The sequence below is a fragment of the Rhinolophus ferrumequinum genome, chromosome 17 (genome assembly GCF_004115265.2).
Source record: "Rhinolophus ferrumequinum isolate MPI-CBG mRhiFer1 chromosome 17, mRhiFer1_v1.p, whole genome shotgun sequence".
Lineage (NCBI taxonomy): Eukaryota > Metazoa > Chordata > Mammalia > Chiroptera > Rhinolophidae > Rhinolophus > Rhinolophus ferrumequinum.
In genome coordinates this window covers 58,260,423-58,283,519 of record NC_046300.1, presented here as the reverse complement: position 1 = coordinate 58,283,519, position 23,097 = coordinate 58,260,423, and the positions used below count along the sequence as shown (strand labels likewise).

The 23,097-nt window shown below is 43.1% G+C and overlaps 1 protein-coding gene across 2 annotated transcripts in view; it reads left to right on the top strand.

Moving 5' to 3' along the window:
- PRICKLE2 (prickle planar cell polarity protein 2) overlaps positions 1-23,097 on the top strand; it is a 332,204-nt gene that overhangs the window by 163,800 nt on the left and 145,307 nt on the right. The window contains exon 1 of one of the 2 annotated variants that reach the window (XM_033132504.1): positions 14,110-14,375. The exons of the other annotated variant lie outside the window; for it this stretch is intronic. The gene's annotated coding sequence lies outside the window, so the exon portion shown is untranslated. Of the gene's footprint in view, positions 1-14,109; positions 14,376-23,097 lie in introns of those variants that run through there. 2 annotated transcript variants of the gene reach the window in all.

Below are 23,097 nucleotides of genomic sequence, written 5' to 3'. Positions count from 1 at the left end.
GAGTTTTGAGCAGGGAATGACAAGGTCAGATGGATCGTTTAGCAAGATCATTCCAGCCACAATATATAAAATGGGATTGGGATGGGAAGGGAGAGGATGGGATGGGAGAAGAGGCATGATTTCTGGCAGTAAGACTGGCACAGCAGTCCAGGAAAAAGAGGACAATGCCTCGATCAGGGCATGGCAGCAGAAATAGAAAAGTGAATAGTGTTCAGGGGCGTTTTGAAGCTGCTTGGATGTAGGAGTGGAAGGAGTTAAGGATGACATCTGGTGTCTGACTTAGGAGTCTGGGTAGATGGTTCTGCTGAGGAAGAAAACTTGGAAGAGGACGATGTATCTGTGGTAGATATGGGGATTTTATGCCCGGGGGACTTCCTGGTGGGGATACCCAGAAGGTAGTTAGACAGGGAGTCTCAAACTTCGGCGAGCTCTCTGGGCTGGAAAGGAGAGCTGAGTTGATCAGCACTCTCTAAGCTAGCACCTCTGTGCCCTCCCCATCCTCCTCCTCCTCTTTTGACTTTATTTTGCCTTATACTTATCATCTTATTTGCTTATTGTCTTTCTCCACCACAATAGAATATAAGCTCTGTGAGGGCAAAGAATGTGTGCGTTTTGTTTGCTGCTACATCCCTGGCGCCTAGAACAGCACCTGGTAATGAGTGAATCCGTCTGCTGACAGAGGGTGATAGAGCCACTGGAGAAGAGGGGAGGCTTGTCACCCCGCCCTCAGAGAATGGAGAGGCGAGCCCAGGACAGAATCTTGAAGGACACTAAAAGGAAGGACACAGAAAGAAGAGCCTTCATAGAAAACAGAAGATGCCTCTTCTCTTGCTCTGAAGCTTGAATGGCAAAACATTTAGAAATTTCAACTACCCCAAAAGAGTGGTTCTTGAGGACCTGATAATTTCTGGAAACAGAGGGCAGGATAGGGCTGAGGAGATGTGCCGTTTCTTTGTCTTTTTGTTGTTGTTGTCCTTTTTCCTTTCCAGCAGCAGTAATAGTAGTAGTAGCAGCAGCAGTAATAATAATAATAACGATGAAAATCAGCCAAACACAAGCACAGGTGAAGAGGGAGAACTTTCAGTGCGTTTAATTCAACAGGAGGCAAATTGATTTTATCTTGCAGGCCAGTTGGGACCATTTGGAAGGGGCTTTCGTTCCAGCAGAACTGGGCTGAGGAGGACTCTGAGTCTGTTCCAGGCCCAGCTGGAAAGAGTTCTGTGGTTATCAGCGGTATTTGCAATGGAAGCTGAACCTGGGTGGTAACATAGCTGGAAAACATTGCCACCCTCATCTAGAGAATTACTTACTATGAGTAACACTTTTAAAGAAACACTTATATTCCGTCTCTCACACTTAACCAAATGTGAATCTTGCCTTCCCAGGACTCTGGTACTCGGCTTGGTAACTCATGTTCCTGTTTCGTTTTATTGGCACAACTCACTAGAGAGTTAAATGAAGCCAGAATGAAGGCTGACTTACTTTGTACCAGCCGTGTGCTAGGTCTTTCATACAGCCTGATGATTTTTATGCCACCCAGGAAAGCTGTGACTCCATTGCTTACAAGTTCAGGCTCTCGGTTTTCTCCATCATTATTTGCTCTTTAACATAGATAATTTTGAGACATAATTAAGCCCAGGCATTGCAATTATTAGAGTCATATTAATTGACCTGCTGATAATGACAAAAATGAAACTACACATAAGCTGGTGGGTAAATTCAGGTTCCAGGAGCTCTTACTTCTAGAATCCAAAGGAAGCCAATGGTAAAAGCTTTATACTACAAACAGATTTTTGTAAGCATTCCGTTATTTTGAATTTTCAATTTCATAGTGAAGAGCAGTCTGGTCAGTACGGGTGAGTGATGCTTTTGGATGTAACTTATTTTAGTTAATAGTTTCTCTGTGCTCCTTGAGTTGCACTCTTCATTTTCCTAGAGGAAAGTTAGTTCTTGAAATTCCCTTGCTGCCCTTCTAGAGGAGGATAGAATATTTAATGGACAATGCTAATGGAAAGCTTCCTTTTGGAAACCTCCCACACTGGATCTCCTAACTCGGGCAGTAAACTCCAAGCCCAGTAGCTGGAAGCCTCAAGCTTCAGTCATTTGTTAGGCAGCAATAGAGGAGCAGCAAGAAAGGCTAAACTGCAAGGAGCATTGAGACTTTGTGGCTACCAGCTCATAGTAACTGATTAGAGACTGGACCCGGAGAGTTTAGTGACCTCGGAGATGTCACCATGACTTAAGTGTCATCATCACCCATGAGAGTGATGTCATGTAAGTAATTATTGAAATGTAAGTGGATCTTTTGAACGCTGGCATATTGCTCCAAGTCGGTCCAGTCGTAACGTGAATTTTGGCAGTAGTATGCAAAACGCCTCTTCTCCCCTTATGTACTGGTGAGGGTAGGGATCCGTGGCCATCAGTCAGTAATGATTTACAGTGAGCATAACACTGTTACAGGCACTGGGAGAAATTCAAAAGATCCTTCCCAGTGCTGACTTTTGCAGGGGAGAGGAGAGGAGAGAGAAGGAGCACGCAAAATAACACGCAACCATTCAGGAATAGTCAACGATAGACAGGACAGCAGTTTATCGACAAGAGATGTCACAAAATGAAGAGGGTTTGGGGCAGCAGAATTAGCATGAGTGTGTGTGGTGATTTGGGGAAATTTGAAATTGCCCTCTGCACACAGCGGGGAGAGGCTTCATGAAAGAGGAAGGATTTAGCAGGACCTTGGAGGATTGTGGGATCTAGGTTGTGTTAATTTTCTATTGCTGCCTAACAAATTACCCCAAATTTAGCAGCTTCAAACAACACGTACGGGTTTGAAGTTCAGGCCTGATGTGGCTGGCTTCTCTGCTCAGGTTCTTAGGGAGTGCAGTCAGCGTGTTGCCGTCTGCACGGTCATCTTCCCCTCTTCTCCTCTTCCTGGCTCATTCGGGTGATGGGCAGAATTCAGTTCTTTGTGGTGCGGGACCCAGGATCCTGTGTCTCTGCTGATCGGCACTAGGGAACCCCCGCAGCTTATAAAGGCAACATTTAGGTCCTTGCCACATGGCCCCTCCATCTTTGAAGCCAGGGACTGGGAGTCTCCCTCACGTCGAACGCCGCTCACCCTCTCCATCTGTGTGTCCAGGAGGGTCCCAGTGTCTTTGAAGGCACCTAGGATCAGGTCAGGCTCACTGAGGATCTCTTCATCGTCCACAGTTTTGGTGTGTCAGTTACATCTGCAAAATCCCTTCACAGCAGCACATACATGATGTTTGATTGAAAAACCAGAAGACCATGTGTGGAACCCTGGGGCCAAGAATCGTGGGTGTCATCGCAGAATTCTGCGCACCACATGGGTACAGAGAAGGTATAGCATCTGTCCAAGCGAGCAACCAGATTAATTATCCACGTAATGTCTTCTCATGTGGATTGTGCATGCAGCCTGGAATTGGGAGGAGGCACTTGGAAAGGAAATGAGCTTCGAAGTGGCCTGCTGGTGACTTAGAATTTGAGGAGCCTGACTGACTGACTGGCTTGTTTCATGATGTCGACCCAACTACCCCACTGTGCTTTTTTCAGCCACTGGAAACCTCTTCCTTCTGGTCCTTTTCTCACACATACTTGCAAGTTTTGCCGTTAGTCCAGGTATTCAAAGGGATGATTCTGCTGCGTAGAGGCATTTGGCAATATCTGGAAATACTTTCGGTTGTCGTAACTAAGGGGGTGCTACTGGCATCTAGAGGGTAGAGGCCAGGGATGCTGCTTAACATCCCACACCACAGGACAGCCCCCACAGCGCAGAATCGTCTGGACCCCGACGCCTGTGGTACCAGTGTTCATCAGCCCTGTGAAGTGCCTCTCTTCCCTGCCCCTCCTGGGTCTTTGAAGCCTCTTTGAAGCCTCCATAATTCCGCCCATACCGTTGCACCTGCCTGACTGCTTATCCCCTTTTCCATATCAAGGATTCCTACTCGTTCGAGACATGCTGCCCACATCACCTTCTGGTGTTGGTCCAATTTATTCACTCCACTGTTCCTGAGCACTTCTTCATACCAAGGCTACGTCACTAAGTGCTTTCTTTTGTATGTGAGTAGATAACATAGATCTGTCTCTCCCACCCAACTGTGAGTTTCTCTGGAATGTGAACTCTGTCTTTTTTATAGCTGTGTCCCCAGAGCTTATTACCATAATGCCTTGTACATAGCAAGTGTAAAGTGGACGGGCGGATGGGTAAACGTATGAGAATGTGACAAGTTTCCAGAAGTAAATTATGGTCTGATCTCAGCTTCTTCTCTGCCCTCCTTCTGAATGGCTCTCATGATGGATCCAGCAGGACCTACACGGTGGCCGGAGTGATCAGTCCGTGGGAGGACGTGAATCTCAGGGATGTGGAAATAGGACTGCCTGGGTGTGATTCCCATCCCTGCCACTTACAAGCTGTGTTACTGGAGCAGGTTACTTCATTTTTCCTTGCCTCAGTTTCCCCCTTTGAAATGCGGGGATTGTTACAGTCCCTACTTCAGAGGGCTGTTGCAAGGATTCAGAGAGTTCATGGAAAGGCAGAGTAGGAGAAAATTAATACTTCCATGTTCCAAATGCCTGACTAGTGAACTTCCCAAGGACGCAAGTGGATGCAGCTCAGCATGGCTGCGTGTGGCACATTCTTATTACCATATTTCAGGCGTCTTATTAAGGTAAGATGCCTGAAAGTACAGAACCAAAAACTGTCTCCAGGACCACCAAGAAAGGAGATGCCCAGATGAAGGCCTACAGAGTTAAAATGCTGATACCTACATCTCATGTCCATACAAATTACCTCCTTAGAAATGCTCGTAAGTGCTTGAGAGTCATCAGTTTCCCCTGTGAACTGGAAAGTTTGCCTTTTCAATTTGGGAGTAGCCGATCTGAGGTAATATAAATATTTCCATTTCTTCCCTTCCTCCCCCAAATGTAATTAAGAGGTTCTACTCAATCTTTAGGTATCATTTGTCATTTTTTAAAAACCTACTTGATGATATAATGGAGAAGTAATGAATATATTACTTTGGTTTTAAGAAAGCTTTAAAAATGCAAGTGTGGGCCCTGTCCCAAACATAATAAATTTGAATTTCCATGGTTGGAGCACAGGAATCTGCAGAACTGACAACATCCCAGGTGGTTCTTATATAGACATAGTCCAGCATTTGGAAACTAATAGACTAGATACTACGTGGCATTAGGAAGCAGATTGAGGATCGCAAAATTTCTGCTCAAATAGAGGTAATAGGCTGAATTAAAAAATAAAGAAATGAACAGACCTGCACTTAGAGCCAGAAACCCAACTGCCCAGATGTAAAGTGGGGGTAGTCTAGTGAGAGCTGTGTATAGGAAAAAGGAAACAAACAAACAAACAAATAAACCCTAAACTTAAACAGATTTTGGTCAACAGCTCAGTGTGATTCAAATTAATATGATAATTGAATTACTGTGTCAGGACATGAAAAGTATAAACCCTCTCTACCCTGTCCTGCAAATCATATTTAAAAGCTTCATTATGACGAACATTTTCAAGCATATTCAAAAATGGGAAGAATAGTACAATAATCCCTATATAATATACAATTATCAAAAGTTTGCTATATGTGCGTCATCTCTTTTTACTTTTGCTTAAATTCTCTCCCTCCCTCCCTTCCTCTTTCCTTCCCACCTTTCTTCTCTCTCCTTTTCTTATTTTCTTCCTAAGTATTTTAAAGCTAATCTCAGACATCATGTTACTTTAGCTTGACATTCCTAAACATGTTTCTCTAAAAAATATGGATGTTTTCTTACATGACCATATCTCACCGAATAGCACTGACAGTAATTCCTTGTTCTAATTTAACTGGGATGTCACATTGTGAGTAGCTGTCATGTTAGAGGCTTTGGAACCATGTCCCATGAGGAACAGTTAAGAGAAGTAGGTTGATAGAAGACAAGACTTGGGTTTTTGAAGGATGCTGAGCAGGAGAGTTGGCTGGACTAGTAGTTCTGTGTGTTCCATACTGGTGGCGTGTTGGTTGTCAGCTTACTGTGCAGAAGAACTTAATTCAGGAGCCAGATGTCTGATGATGAACTGAGCTGCTTAGGAATTTTCTCCCCTGGAAGGGTGGAGTGTGAGACAAGGTTTATTTCTCTGACTTTATGAGTATTTATCGAGTGCTGGCAATGTTAGCTGCTGAGAATGGCTATGAAGGATAAGACAAATGCAGTCCCTTCCCTCATGGAGCTTCCACTGTTTCCAAAATGTGAAATGGTTTTGGATAGTACAGAGTAGTTCGTTAACTAACATTAGTTACGCATAATTTTAAAAAATTATCTTTTCAGTCTTCTAAACTTTGTGAATACATCATAGAGGAGATCTCACTTAGGGGCTAGAGCTGCCACTTCTCTAAAACTTGATCATCTCCCTTTTTAGTGAAGAAAGAGCAACTTCCTGGTTACAGCCTTTGGCAGACTATGGTTTCTAAATAACGATTTTTTGAATAATTTATTAAACATGTTTTAAAAAAACAAGACAATAGGAAAATATTTAATACTTAAATATTTAAAACCAAAGTGGTACTACAGAAGATTTTAACTTTTGTTTTTTTCTTATCTGTTTTTGTTTTTCACTTTTTTTTTTTTTTTTTTTTGCATACAGTAAAATTCAGTCTTAGGTTTACAGTTTCATGAGTTTTTATAAATGCAGGCATGTCACCATTCCCCCAATCAAGATACAGACCAGTTCTGTCACCTTCCAAATTGTTCTCATGCTATTCAATCCCACTTCCCATTTCAGCCTTTGCCAAATACTGATCTGCCTTCTGTTCCTATAATTTTGTGTTTTCTGGAATGTCATGTAATGGAATAATACAATAGGTAGCCTTTTCAGCCTGGCTTCTTTCACTTAGCATAATACATTTGAAATTCATCCATCTTATTGCATATGCTCATTCCTTTTAATTGCTGAGTAGTATTCCATTGCGTGAATGCACCACACAATGTATGACAAGTCATGAACATGGTATTTAGCGAAAGCATATTTGGTAGAAATCCTGAAGGTGATATGCAAATGAGTATGTCTTGGAGGAAAAAAGTAATCCGACCAATTTATGCATTAAAGAATTGTTTGTAGTAGGTCATCTTTTACTTTTTTTTTTTTTTTACCCAAACCTTCAACAATGTATTTGACTGAAATATAATAAATAGGTTTCCTGTCCTCTTAAATCAGAACATTTTGGGGCCTAAAGGTAAACCTGGTAGTCTCCAGAACATTCTGTTCATACTCTCTCAGGTCATTCATTTTCACTCATTCATTCATTCATTCATTCATGCATTCATTCATGCATTCATTCCCTTCATCCCTCCTTCTCACCCTCATTGTCCTCCTCATTCTCATTCTCATATTCCCTTTCACTCTTTTTCTCTTTCCCCCATCCCTTCTCCCTAATATTTCATTGGAATTTATGTAACTGAATTAATTAGACCTATTTCTCAAGGAGTTGGTTTTCCATAAAATTCACTTTGCAGTTGGCATGACAGAAGAGCTGGCATATTAGTCAAATGCTACAATTTGTTCTTTGTATCTGAATCAGGCTGGGGTTGGGCTTCCTGCTTATCTGTTGTCCATTTAAACCATTCTGTCCTTTGCAATGAATGTGCCTGGATTCTTTGTGATTGGGCTGGGTGATGGTTGTGAGTGTTGATGGATTGGGTGTGGAAACGCTTAACGGGGACAGACCCTATCTCTTTAGTTAATGTTACAGAGTCCCCAGGATATAAAGTGTCTGTATGAAAATAAATAAGGTCTTTTCTTTTCCTTTCTTTGGCTGATGATATCTGTACCGTTTAATAGAATAAAATGATAAAAATCTTTGTCCTTTCTTAAATAACTTAATGTCCTTTCTTAAATAACAGCAATGTTAATTGCTGTTCTATGTATTCATTTTGTATTTCTGAAATATATTCACTTTATAGACATTTCTGTTGCCCAATGCATTTTAAATCCTCAAGCATACTCAAATTATATATGTTTATTGTAATCTTCTATGTATCTGGGGGTGGGGGGGTGCACTTTGTAGCTAAACAGGAGATCAAAGTCTGTTTAAATGTTCTCCATTTATTTAGCCAGTTTGCTGCAGAATACAAAGGCTGCTAAAGGATTTGAGTGCATATCTTAAAAGCTCATCAGAAATATTCTGAGCTATAATTTTTTTTTCTCTCTCTCTCAGCAACATTTCAGATATGGAGGTTCTCCTTGGTTGCCCCTGCTAGAGTTGCTGAATTTAAAATGCCACAGGAAGAAAGAAAGATCTGTTCTGTTTTTTCATCTGTGGAATGAGGGGGTTGGACTCGATGGGAGATGTCAAATTTATAGCACTAATGCTGTCTGTCACTCCTATCCATCTGCATGACAGACATCACTAATCAATCACAGCATGCTTTCCTGCCATAATGTAGCCTCAGACTTCTTGACAAGTCAGCACTCCAGGAAGTCAATACTAATCAATCCATGTTAGTCCAGAAATGAAATCTATTTGCCATTCTGAAACACGATGGTGTTTAATCTCTAGTGCAAACTTAAGATGGCTTCTAAAGGTTAGATCACCAATACATGGTAGAAGGAAGAATGTTGGAGGGCATGTACAGTTTCAAAAAGAGGATTTGTAACCACTACATTTTATGCTGCTTGAAGGCAGGCATCGTGCTTTATTCATGTTTTCTTCATGTGTACCCAGCCTATAAGGTAAACCCCCTTTCGTAGTAGACATTAGATAAATGTTTGTTAAATGGTAAATGAAGGAATGAGTGGAAAGCATGCTCTTGGCCAATTCTTTGCTCCCTAAGACGGCACAGTTCAGTGCTTCTTTCAAAAGGCAGGCACAGCCCTTGCCGTTATTGAATTTCATCTACTTTAATTCAGGCCATTCCTGCAGATTGGCCAGATCGCTTTGTGTTATAGTCCATAGAGCATTGGCAGAGCCCAGCAACTTGGAACCATTGGTTGGACTTTATATATTTCTTCCCCATCCATCCTTTCGGTCATTCACAAACCTATTGAGTAATACTGAGGAGGGTCCATCTATTCCTTCCTCTGCTGGACTCTAAATCCTTTCACCTTGGTGTGTGGTTGGGAATCTGAAGATTTAATGATATAGATAGGAATTTTGTCACAGTTTTGGGATCTAACACTAGAGATAATCACCTATTTGACATTTAATATATGCAGCCTTCATTAGGTATTTTGGGGGAATTATATTTTAAGTTCCTTCATGGAAAGGACCAGATCTGATAACTCTTTTTATTTTGATAGCTTGCTAATGTGCCTTTTTCAAGGTGGGTACTAAGTACATTTCACATTCCTCAAGGTAGTTTCATGAAAACAGGCTGAAGCCTCTGTCTTCTTCAGCTTTGAGGAGAAAATCACCTTTAAAAACAGAAAGCGGGGCCGGCCTGGTGGCTCAGGTGGTTAGAGCTCCATGCTCCTAACTCCGAAGGCTGCCGTTTCAATTCCCACATGGGCCAGTGGGCTCTCAACCACAAGATTGCCAGTTCAATTCCTTGAGTCCCACAAGGGATGGTGGCCAGCGCCCCCTGCAACTAAGATTGAACACGGCACCTTGAGCTGAGCTGCCGCCGAGCTCCCGGATGGCTCAGTTGGTTGGAGCGCATCCTCTCAACCACAAGGTTGCCAGTTCGACTCCCGCAAGGAATGGTGGGCTGCGCCCCCTGCAACTAGCAACGGCAACTGGACCTGGAGCTGAGCTGCGCCCTCCACAACTAAGACTGAAAGGAAAACAACTTGAAGCTGAACAGCACCCTCCACAACTAAGATTGAAAGGACAACAACTTGACTTGGAAAAAAGTCCTGGAAGTACACACTGTTCCCCAATAAAGTCCCGTTCCCCTTCCCCAATAAAATCTTTAAAAAACAAACAAACAAAAAAAACAGAAAGCATTTTTTCCACCAAGGCACTGGATTTCATCTAATAGTAATACTAGTCACTCATTTAGTAAAAATCAATGTGTAGGCTGGGCATTCTGCTAAATGCTTTATATATATTATCCCTAAGCCTCAAATCAACCCCAAGACTAGTGATGTGAATTCCATTTTTCAGATGAGATGAATGAAGCTTAGAGAAGTTACATAACTTGGCCAAAATCACAAGATAATAAGTGGCAATACTGGGATTTAAAGCCTCGCCGATCTCTAACGTGTTCTCTCCTGAAGATACCAGCTCTCTCCGTGCAGATGCCAACTCCTCTGGAAGCCTTCCCTGGGGTATCACCTCTCCTGCAAGGATGGTTCAGATGCTCTTCCTCTGTGTTTTCACAGCAGTTTATACTCCCTTATTAGGACACTGTTCATCCTGTGATGGACCCTTTGTCTGCTGCCTTCACCACCAGAGTAAGATTCTTGAGAACAAGGGCTTTTTTTTCTTCTTTCTTTCTTTCTTTTTCTTTTTTTTTTTTCTGCCACTTTTGTTTGATGGCTGAATAAATACTTATTTCCTAGGAGATCTCTTTCACTTTGCTTTGGTGCATGGGTATCATATATACTGTACAGCGAGGCCTTCAAGAACCTACTGTAGTTCAGAATTCATTAAATTGGGGGATGAAAGATTTGGGGAAATATAGTCCAGCTCTAAATGTGGAATGGAGAGTTGTCTCTATTCTATACCACTTAACGTACTTTCTGCTTACCTTTGTCATTGTATTATTAAACCACTTCATTTTTCCTCTTCAGTTTTTTATTAACTGTATGTTTATGAATAATTAATACATGCAGATGTTCTTATGTTTATTAATCCTGTTTAAAATACCCTATGCTTCTTGAATCTAAGGATTTATGAGTTTTATAAATTCTAGAAAATTCTCAGCCATTTTGCTGCTCCTCAATTTCTCTATTCTCTCCCAGTGGGACTCCTAGTAGACATGTGTTGCGTCTTCACAGTCTATCTTTCATCTCTATTAAACTTTCTTTCATATTTTTCAAGTCTTTATCCCATTGTACTTCATTTTGTGTAATGTCCTGAGATCTCTATTTCTCTCTTCAGCAGTAACTAACCTTCGGTTTAACTTATCCATTGAGTTTTTAATTTTAATGAACCTATGGGAGAGATAGGCATCATTTCCTGTTCTTTTTTAGAGTTTCAATTCTAGCTTTAATGTTTTTAATCATTTGAAATTTTATTTCATATTCTTTTTCAGAAGGTTGTTTTAGGACCTCTTACTGAGCCTCTGATGCTCATATTTGTTGGCTTGTGACTTGTCCGTTTCCTGCGTGTTATTAATATGCTATGGGAAGCTCACACTTTGCAGGCCCAGTTGTAGCCTGGATTATGGAACTGGCTCTCCGGAGTAATTTTTCACTTGCTTCTGTGAGGCATTCTTGGCATATCATAGATAGGACCGGACCAATTTTTGTATTAATTTCTGAGGTACAGCTTCCTGATTCTGACTTTTGTTATTAGTACTTCACTCTCAAGAAAGGCATAGGCCTACGGTTTCTAATCCTCAGCTTAAACGGTTCCCTCCTACTCAGAACACAGGTAGAGACAGACAAGTTATGTTGGGCTAGGTGACGATATTTCTGATCTATGAGTTCTCTGAGGGTACAGTCCTCAGTGAATATTCCTGGTTTTCTCACAAGGTCTCCTAACAGCATCCTGCTTCTCCTTGTCCCAGGGCCTTTTCTCCTCTCTTCCACGGGCATTAGAACCCCAGCCCCTAAGGAATCAAGACAAACATTTCCCCTGCTGCCAACTGCCTTCCCCTCTACCTCAGAGCCACGGCAGGAGTTTGCAGGTTTACCATCCTTGTTTTCAGTTACTTTATTTCTACCACATGGGAAATTTCCTTTCTTCATTGTAAGTCAGCTAAGCACTGAAAAGAATTTTTATTGTATTTTATCTATCGTGTCTTAGTGTTTGAAGGGTTGGCTAAGGGTTGGAATTTTCAGGCTGTCATCATTTGCCATCTTGCCAGAACTGGGAGTTTATTACAATCTCAAGGTAAAATATTCAAATAACACACAAAGATATATGATGAAATATTAGTCTCCTTCCCACCTTAGACCTACCTAGTTCTCAAACCACCTTGCTAGATAGAATAACCTTTATCCTTTTCTTAGGCATAGTTCTAGAAGCATTTTATGTGTGTACAGCATATATACACAATACATGAATATTTATTTAAGTAAGCATGGATATAGTTTACCTTCTGCACTGTACTTAGCAATGTATTTTAGAGTTCATTGTTTATGAGTGCACTTAGCTCTGCCTCTTTCTTTTCTCATGACTCTATGGTTTTCCATCAGATGGATGTATCATAATTTAACCATTTCCCCTCTTGTCAGATCATTGTTTTCAGTTATTTTGATATTATCAACTATCCTGCCACAAACATTTCTGTGCAGATGTCTTTACTAGATCATCACTTAACAAAATTCTCTTTGTCTATTCTCTCTTCTTCCCCACCCTGTAATCTTTAATTTTACATGTCAACTTGACTGGTCTAAGGGATACCTAGAGAGCTGGAAAACATGATTTTGGGGGTGGGTGTGTCTGTGAGGATGTCTCCGGAAGATATTAGCATGTCAGTCAGATTTCCTAAAGAAGATCACACTACCCAGTGTGGGAGGGCATCATTCAATGTGTGGAGGGCCTAAAGAGAACAAAAAGGCAGAGGAAGCGTCCGTTTGCTCTCTCTGCCTGCACTGAGACATTCATGGTCTGCTGCCCTACACACTGGCACTCCTGCTTCTTGGGCTTTTGGACTGAGACCGGTATTTATACCATTTGCACCCAATTCTCAGGCCTTTGCACTTGGACTTAATTATACCACCTGTGTTCTTGGTTCTCCAGTTCATAGGATCCAGACTGTGGAACTTCTCAGCCTCCATAACCGTGTGAGTCAATTCCTACATTAATCTCCTAATATCTCCATCTCCATCTATCTCTCTATCTCTGTCTCCTATTGGCTCTATTTCTCTGGAACTCCCACCCCCACTATGAGTTTTTTGTGGATCTTATCCTTCGTTGGTGACTTCAGTACCTTGCATTGGGCCTGGCACTGAGTCAGCACTTTATTTATATCTGTTTCATGAATGACTGTATACTCACCAAGAAGCCAAACCAGCATTTTGCCAGCTCCAACGCCAGCAAATAGTGTTTGATTTCAGTAATAACAACAACTATTGATATTCAGCAGACTACAGCTATTAACTGAGCACCTCCTCTAGCCCAGACATGAGCTAATGCAATCTTTACGGGAACCCCTCTGTGAGATGGGAGAGTTCATGGTCATGCTTTACAGACAGGGAAACTGAGACACACATTATACAACTAGTGAGAGACGGAGGCCATATATGAACAGTCTTGCGTAGAATCAACACCTGATCTCTTGAATATTGTGTCTTAATTAACAGTGGTATTGTCACAGCCAACATAGGACATATGTCATTGTTCATTTGTTTGTTCATTCATTCATTCATTCATTCATTCATTCATTCATTCAATCCACAAGTATTTACTGAGAACTCACGATGTTCCAGTCAGGGAATGATACAGTGTGATGACTGATGAAAATATCCTTGCTCTGGTGGAATCTACAGTGTAAAGGGAGAGACAAATAATGCAAAACAAGTGAAAGTGTGATGAGTGCCTGGAAGGGGGAAAAATGGGGAGAGGTGTAGAAGAGCAGCGCTTGGGAGCTATTCTCGGGAATAGAGGGTCTCCAGCATGAGTGAAGACCTGGATGAGCCTTGAAGGATGAGTGAGTTCTGGGGCGGTGGACAGGAGGGATGAAGGCCAAGGGTCCAGCATGTCGGGTCTTCCTCATGTGCTCTGCACACTGTACTCCTAATCTTGCTCTTAAGCCACTGGCGGCTCTCAGGACCTCTGCAGCAAGAGCCGGAGAGCCTGTGTCCTTGTGCTTCTGAAAGATGGCTGAGCACCCCCTGCCCTCCCCCCACCATCAGCCTTTTCTAATTTTAAAGCAGTAGCTCCCTTGATTGAAATCTCAATTTGGGAACAGGCCTCCGATTGGCCTGTGGCTGAGCATTTTCACCAATAAGCGGAGCGGTAGGTGGGGAGGCGTCCCTTTAAGCAGCCGGGAGGCAGCCTGGAGAGCTTGGAGCTTCTCTCCCCAGGACCTGAGAGATTTTTCTGGATCTGGAGCTGTGTTCCGAGCAGCTGCCACCGCCCTGGGAATGTCACCCCCCTTGTACGGAGCCCCTGCAGGGCCCTCTCTGGCTTTGGGCAGTTGGCGGCCGACGCCCCGCTGGGCTTCTTAGCCGCAGCCGCACCCCCTGCCGCTTCCCGGCTCCCTCCACGTTCCCTGGCGGCGGAGGCGCCGCAGCGGCGAGCAATGCAAGGCTGAGCCGGGTAAGTGGCCCCCGTGGCCGGGGTGCACGGAGGGGGCGCTGGGGCGCATTTGCTTCTGGTTTTCACAAGCCTCCCGGGGAAAACGGGACCTTGAACTGGGAAAGTAACCTGTAGGAGAGATGCTCCTTGTCACACAGACGCTGGGGAGGTCGTGAGCTCTGGGAGGAGACCTAGACCTAGGGATCCTTTTGGTCTGAGTGTCTGCCAGCTTTTGCGCAGTCACTTTATTAACCAATTATAGTAGCAATGATATAATCAGAAGGAGGGGGTAGTGTTATTGTAATAAGACTTTTTCAGGGGAAACATTGAAACTTCCCGGAACTTGCTTTTTAATGTCTTTATTCTCTGACAATTCATTTCTCTCTAATGTTTAAAATGTATGTGTTGCTAATGACCTATTTATTTATTTTCCTTACACTTTCAAAAATATTTTTAATGTCTTCAGGAAGGTCTCCTTAAAAAAATTGTTCATCTTCTCCCCACACACCTTATTGCTTATCCTCCTAGAACTTTCCAAATGCATTCCTTTTCTCCTTGGTGGATTTCTGTAATTAAGCAGCTCTGGATTTGTCCCTTTATTCTCTCAAATTAGGGGTGGAGGTGGGGGGAGAGACCCCGCCTCCTGACCTTCCTAGCTCTATGGTAGGGAGTCCACAAGATGAGAAAGCTGATGGGGGTCCCGGCCCTTAATTAGAACCTTGCTTTCCCAGGTTTCCAGATGCTGGAGAGTCAGGCCTTGGTCAGGACTGGGATCATGCAAATCTGGGGTGTCTGGGCAGCTGTATGTTGGGAAATTTTAAAACCAAAATAATCCGTCGGGCTTGGAGGGTTATTTTGGAGTTTGGCTTCCTCCCTCTCCCTCCTCAGTCTGTTCACTTGTGTGTACCTAAGCGAGAAGTTGAGATCCTAATGCAGTCAGAGGGTTTGTTGTTTTTTTTTAAAGATGGGGCAGTTGGAAATTAATACCTTCCAAAACTGGAGCCAAGTCTGATGCATAGATTGCCAAACTCCATTTCCACCCATATGAAATTATTTTGGCTTTTAACGGCCCTCATTTTGCTGGGCTGGCTGACCTTTATTTACACATGTTTAGGTGGCGTGAATCATTTGTATACTTTGGGTTCCCTGCTTTCTGCAAACAGATGTTTTTATCTGTGCAACTAGTTGAGTAATTAGAGAGATGGACATAGCCCTGTATGTACAGGCAGAACAAATACCACTTGGGGAGGATTTGGGCCTTTCCTGTTCAAATCATCAATTGCCAAATCTTCCCAGCCCTTGAGCAATTCAGATAAAGGTGTCAAGTGAGCCTAGCAGTGAAGAATTTATATGTACAGCTAATTCTGCTCCTTCTACAATAAAACATCTTCCCATGGGGCCAAAAGTGGGGGGAGGGAGGCTTATAAAAATGACCTTGTGTTCTTAGTCACTGACTACCCAGCTCCCCCTGGATTTCTGAGAACCTGCCAGGAGAAACTGTTGACTGGATGGAAGTTTCAAGAAATGCAGAACAGAAATCAGTACAAGCCCTCCTTGAGCGACTTTTATTTCTGTTTGGAGGAAAGGAACACTTTGTTAGAATAACAAATCGTGGCTGCTTTTCAAGAGCAGAAAACGGTTCTTGTTCTGAAGGCAGATTCGTTTTAAGAGTGTGAATCATTTGGTTTAGGTTTTTTTTTTCCCCCCTTTTTTTTCTCTTTTGCGGTGGAGGCTTGGAGATGATTAAACGTCCTGTCTGCAGGAAATTACCAGGAGATTTGAGTATTTTCCTGAATCAGCCTCAGATGGTACACAGCTTTGGGTGTAATACAAGAAAACTCTGTTACTAGGCAGTCCTTCTGCGGTGATACACTCAGCCTCTCTCAGTCTTTCAAGGTTCTCCATCAACAAGCCTTTTATTTTTTATTTTTGGGCTTCCATTTAAGAAACTGAAATAACTCTCTCATTCCCTTCAGGAGCTTTTTAAGATGGAAATTATTTTCGAGACAGTTTTATCGTGCCCACTTCCCCACTGGTCTCCTCCCACTGGCCTCAGCAGGAAAAGCTCTTGGCTCCTTTTCCCAAGATTTCCTTTAAGCCTGGATTGTTATCCTTAGGGACACAGATGTCTCAAGGAATGAGAGATGGAAAGGTTTGAACGACTGCTCACCGATTTGGTGGTGACGTCAATGGTCTTTGTAGAGCTGTTTGCAGAGAAGGCAGAGTGGTTTGTGTTGAGTTTACCCTAAATTAGTGCATCAGCAATGTGGAGAATGAGCAATTAAAAGACACTAAGAGACGACCAAGGGACACACGTGCCGCTTTGTGTAGTTGTGCTTACAGAGATCTGCAATTTTTAATAATTTGGAAAACCAACTCTTAGAGATGCTGTGCTCCCCAAGCTGTTTTTCTTAATCTTTCCTGAAAGGTACCCAGTCACATTTAGCACTTGTAAGCTGTATAATCAGAGAGGCGAGCTCTGGGTAAATATAAACTCAGTGTGATATTTTGACGTCGATGAGAGGAAGCAGAGGGAATAATTTTTGTAGCTACCAGAACACAGAATGGTAATCCTTGTTGAATATAATGAAACTTTATGGAAATTGTAGTGAGAGTTTAAAAGTAATGTTCCAAAAAAGTTTCTTTGCTAAAATCTAAATGGCAAAGGATTCTTTTTCAGGATACTTAGCATTTGATTTCCACGCAGGTTCGTGTGTGTGTGTGTGTGTGTGTGTGTGTGGCCTTTTTTTCATATACTGCTGCTCTGTGTCACAAGCAGACGACCTGTTTTTGCAAAGATTGTATCTGGACATGTTCCAGAAGAATGGCAGATATAGGGGTGGCAAAGGGGACAGACACAGGTACCGTGGGACTCAGTATCTGAGAAAACTCATGAATGATTTCCCTGCAAATTTAGCCCAGAGGCCTTTGACAATTGCTTCCCAGTTGACTTTTCCCAGCCAGCCTGTGTATAGAAATCATTATACCCATCACGAGGGTCTCCCGCCTCAAAACACACCTTCCCAGGCAAGACGCCAATCCACAAGGAGTGTGTACATGATAGTGCTGATCGCGTCTTTGAAAGTTTGCTTCGTAGTCCTTTTTCTTAGAAAAGAAAAAAAAAACCTATAACTGCTTGATTTCTTGGGAACATTTGCAAAAGATTACTTTGTATTTACCTAGGCTGCTGTAATTACTCACTGATTTTATTTTAATTTTTCCAATGATTGAGGCTCTGTTCAGGATTCTGAGGATGAGCAAATGTCTTGAGTTAGATTTCAGATAAATTCTAATTTCAAGCACCAACTGTCCGGCCTGGAGAAGAGCTCTCTTGTTTGCATATTATAAATGATAATAGTAATAAACAGAGTGATAGTTGCTAACTTACTGAGTTTTTGTCAACACAAACTAAATGTCTTATCAATCTTTCTTAGACTTTCCTATGCATAAGAATATCCTTCAGAGAATCTGTTTCAGTAGGTTTGTGGTAAGACCTGGAAATCTGCATTTTAAGAAGTGTCCCAGGTGGGACCTTGGACTCTATCCTGAGACACACACTTTGCTTTTTTGTTCATTATTGTTTAAAATCCTCGCCATCACCCCATGGAGAAAGTGCTGTTATCATCCCTGTTTCAGAGATGAGGAAGGGTAGGCCCAGAGAGGTTCAGTAACTCCCCTGAGTCACACAGCTACTAAGTGACTACACAGGGGACCTGAGCCTGTGACTGTCCAGCTGTAGAGTCCATGTGCTCAAGCTTGTGCTCTTGGTTGTTGGGGGGGTCTTCTCTTTCAGTTTGAACCTAGTGACCCCTCATCCAACTCTCTTTGCTGAAGGCCCCTCTCTACCATGTGGGCATTCAGAAGGCAACAGCAGTCCATGGGGCCCTTTTATTCATTCTGCTTTGGCAGAATTTAGGGAGACTGCACAGAGCTGCAGGTACCAATGTTAGGAGGTGAGAAGTGACCAGCTAATTTGCCGTGAGTTCTCTAACTGCTGAAGCAACACAACTCAAGATCACGTTGATTCTTCTGTGAGGTGCTTTTAATTCCCCCAGCTTTGGGAATTCTTAAAGCAGCTCTGAAGGGGTTCAGTGGGCCCTCCCACAACTCCCAGTGCCACTTCCTTTGTCCTGTCCATACCCTTCCCACACAATCCTCCCACAAGACCCTTCTTAGAACACACACCCAAGAAAGGTGAAGCCTTTTCCTAATGCCATGACTAAGCCCACCCGCAGCCCCTTCTTTTTCCTCTAGCTTCTGCATCAACTGCTCCCACCCTGGGTAGATTCCTGAAGAAAGCAAATGCAGACGGAATATTGTGAGAAAGAGGCAGAGACGAGGAGTCTCATGTAGGCCTCTTGCTGGATTCCCCCTTGGTTCGACCTGATTTTCCTTCCCCTGGAGGCATGGACCGGTGCTGATTTATCTGGCTTAATTGCTCCAGGACTGTGCTACAGAACAAACCACTTAACCTCATGAGCTTTTCCTCCATTATCTGTAAAATGGAATGTTCATGTCAACCCTTTCTCCTTTGAGTACAAGTGACATAACGTCTGCGGAAGCATTTTGAACTTTGTTCAAACACATTTTGAAGACGTGATCATGCTGCCTTCTAGCACTGCTTCCCATACTGTGTTCGAGGGATCACCTGCTTGGCGAATTGCTCTTCCAAACAAGAAAGCAAAAAATGGTTCCATGTATATTTGGAAAAGGAGATAGCGTACATCTCCCTTTTAAGGAATTACACTTCATGCTAGAGTATTAGAGGCTCCGAGCCCCGGAGCAGAGAAACCTGTTGGGCTTGGACTTTGCATGCTGTTGTGACCCCAGAACCCCTTTGCAGCCTCAACCTGTTAATGTCCTGCAGAACACACTTGGGAGGAAGCTACGTGCCTTCGACATGTTGGTTCTACTACTTATTTATAGTATGTCTTTGGACAAGTCCCTTACGTCTCTGAACCATGGTTCACTTCTCTGTAAAATGGGCATAGTAATGGTACCTATGCTACAGAGTTTTAGGGAGAGTTAAATAAAAGATATGGAGGTCACCTTCCACCTTTCAGAAGCATTTGTCTGAGTGCATTGTTCCCGTCTTGTGTCTTTCTTCTTTCTTCTGTAGGCGTCTGTGTATCCCACTTGCCACATCTTCCTCAGACTGCATCTGCCTTTGCTGCTATTTCTCCTGGAATGCTGTTGTCCTCTCTCTCCTGCTTCTTCTATTTTGCAGTTTTATTTGCTCCCTTGCCATCATCATCCAGTACATGGTTTCTGCAATGACTGTCAGATATATCTTTTTAGCCTGGACTTCTCTCCTGAGCTCCAGACTTATATACACAACTGTCTTCTCGGTGCCTTCATCACGTGTTAAATGGGCTTCTGGAACTTAGTATGTCACAGCACAACTCTCAATTTATTCCTCTTCCCAAGCTTGCACCAGGTCAGCAAATGGCACCTCCAGCCACCAAGCAGCTCACTAAAAACTTTGGCATCTTTGATCTTTTCTCTTTTCCGCAGACTCCCATGTCTAATCCAATGGGAATAAGTCCTTTCAGCGCTACCTCAAAAATATATTCCAAATTGGGCGGAAGAGGGAGGGCTGATGGGAAGGGGGCTTGCAGGAACTCCTGGGGCGCTGAAAACACTTTTCCATCTTGGTAGCGTGTAGGTTTTATGGACATAGACATTTGTTGCAATTAATTGATCAGACTTTATACATAAGATATGTATTTTACACCTCAGTAAAAAATATGATAGAGATGCTACGTATCCCAGACGAAACCACTGCTCACTATCTCTGCGGGTACAACTTGAGCATATGCGGCTGTCATTTCCCACCTTGATAATTCCATAACAATCCCAAATTCCTAGTGTTTTAATGCTTACATCAGATCATACCACTCCTCGGTTTAACACCTTCCAGTGGCTTCCCATTGCAATAAGGAGAACATCCAAACACTTCACTGTGCGCTTTGAGGGGGTCCCCCTCAACAAGATCTGGCCCTTGCCTGCCTCTGCAAGATGCTCCCTCAAACACTTGTCCCTGTGCTCCAGTCACACCAGCCCGCAACACCCCAAGCTCCTGCCTGCCTTTGGGCCTGTGTACTTGCTGTTCTTTCTGCTTGGAGTGCTCTTCACCTTGAACTCTGCCTGACTGGCAGCTTCTGATCATGAAAGTCTTAGCTCAAAGGTCGTTCTGCCAAGAGGACTTCCGACCTGCCTTTACTTCACCTCCCCTCTCCCCACACACCATGTTTTTCTTTGCCACATTCCCTCATTCGTTTTTGTCCAAAGCAATTCTTAAGATGCAAAATACTTGTTTCCAATATGGTAAGTGCCTGCCTCTCCCCCGGCCCCTGAAGGGCAGGGTCTGTGCCATTCAACTCCGATCCTTAGTGCACAGTACCTGCCACCTAGTAGGGACTCACTGAGGTGAATGACCCTTCCCTAGCTCAGTGCCTGACATAACAACTGCAAGAAAGTTGTACGTTCATGAAATTCTTTTAAATTCTTTGTATTCACTCTCCTCCTTTTCTCATCTCCCTCTTCCTTCCTGGGGCATAGAAAGACTGATGTGATTCTCGACCTCACTACGCCCATGTACTTCATGTTTCAATTTTATTTCTATTTATTTATTTTTTTAAATGGTAAAACGAGGTCAGTGGTAGTTGCCCCTTGCGGAGGTCTGCACACTCTTTGGCGGAAGGTGTTACTGCAGTAGGAGTGAGGCATTAGTGTTTCATCACCTTTTAAAAATGCATCCCCAGCTAATGGTTTTCTTTGAAGACCCAAAGCTTCTGAACTTTTCTGCTGCGGAAATCTGATCAGATGCAGCTGCTGCTCTGGGAACCGACTTAGGATGCCGAGATTTTGGAGATCAACTATAACTCCCACGAATGGCTTTAGAACAATCAACATGTATATATTTTGATCGGTTGGAGACAATCCTGCCCAGAGGAAAAGGGCTGGATGGATGTCTAGTGCCCCAAACTTCCTCCCCTTCTTGCTCTCGAAGGCTCTCCCCCAGGATCGTTGCTGGAGTCCTCATTTACCGATCAAAGCAAAGAATTGTACATTCTAGAAACGGGAAAAAAATCGATAGATATTGGTGGGGATGAGGATATTCTTCCTTGGGCAGGAAGAGAATAATCCAGACATTTCTGAAAACCCACAGGCCATGGTTTATTTATTTGGACTGTTCATGAAGTTAAGATAGCAATAGTGCAGAGGTTTTACTTGCGTGGAGCTCTGGTTAAGCATTAGGGGGCCCTTTCAGAGCTCAGGGGACAGTGCTGTGATTAATTAGCAGTGTTGCCAGAAGCAAGAATCAGCGTTGGCCTTGCACAGAAAGAATTAGAGTTGGCTAGATTGGGAAGGGCCTGTGGAGTTTCTCCATCCAACTCCTCATCTGGTAACTACTATGGCATGTTTGGGGGGCTTTAGAAAAGTAATCATGAAAAAATCAAGTAATAACCCATCAGTTTTCAGGCCTTTGTTCTCTCGTGGGCCTCGTCAGTGTTTTCAGCATATCATTCTTCAGTACTTCCTAGGAGGTGGGATCCTCCAGTTAAGTTTGGGAAATTCCATATTACTGTACCCCCTTCTTTCTTAAAGACACATAAGGCACAAGAAACATATTAAAGATCCTGAAAAGTCCAACCATAAAGAAATTCACCTAACATTATTCCCCAAACTATTATTCCCCATTAATCCCAGGATGCTTTTCAGGGGCACCTGTTGCCATTGTGTAGAACATTCTTTAGATGCTGCTGTATGGTGTTTAGATAGTGGAGAGTGTATTGGTTTCCTGCTGCTGCTGTACCCAGTTGCCGTAAATTTGGTAGCTTAAAGCAACAGAAATGCATTTTCTCATAGTTCTGGAGGCCAGAAGTTTGAAAACCAAGGTGTTGGTTTTCAGGACCATACTCCCTTCAGAGGCTCTGGGAGAGAATCCATCCTTACCTTTTTGAGTTTCTGGTGGCTGCCATCGGTCCTTGTTGTTCCTCGGTGTGTGGCCACATCACTCTAATATCTGCCTCCGTCTTCACGCTGTCTTCTCCTCTGTGAATATCTGAAATCCCCTCTGCCTTTGTCTTATGAGGACACTTATGTGACACTTAGGACCCACCCTGATAATCCAGGTAATCCTTTTCTTTTGTTTTTAATTTTATTGATGAATATTGGGGAACAGTGTGTTTCTCCAGGACCCATCAGTTCCAAGTCGTTGTCCTTCAGTCTAGTTGTGGAGGGCGCAGCTCGGCTCCAAGTCCAGTTGCCATTTTCAATCTTTAGTTGCAGAGGGCGCAGCCCACCATCCCATGCGGGAATCGAGCCGTCAACCCTATTGTTCAGAGCTCATGCTCTAACCAACTGAGCCATCCGGCCGCCCTCCAAGGTAATCTTATTTCAAAATCCTTCATTTAATTACATCTGGAAGGACCCTCTCTTCAAATAAGGTAACACTCATATTTCCAGGACTTAGGATATGGACATATGTTCAGGGGACCAGTTTTCAACCAACCACATGGGCATATTGATTCAAGAGTCCAGAGACCTAGATCAAGGTCTCGCTTTTCCCAGAGCATCCCCGCCCCCACCCCAGTTGCATGGGGAAGCAGTAAGAATGCTTCAATCAGGAGTCAGGGCCGATTTCTTTACCTTCCAGCACCTCAGTTTCCTCAACTATAATATGGGGGATAATTGCACATACTTCATAAGATTATTACAAAGATTAAATGAAATAATA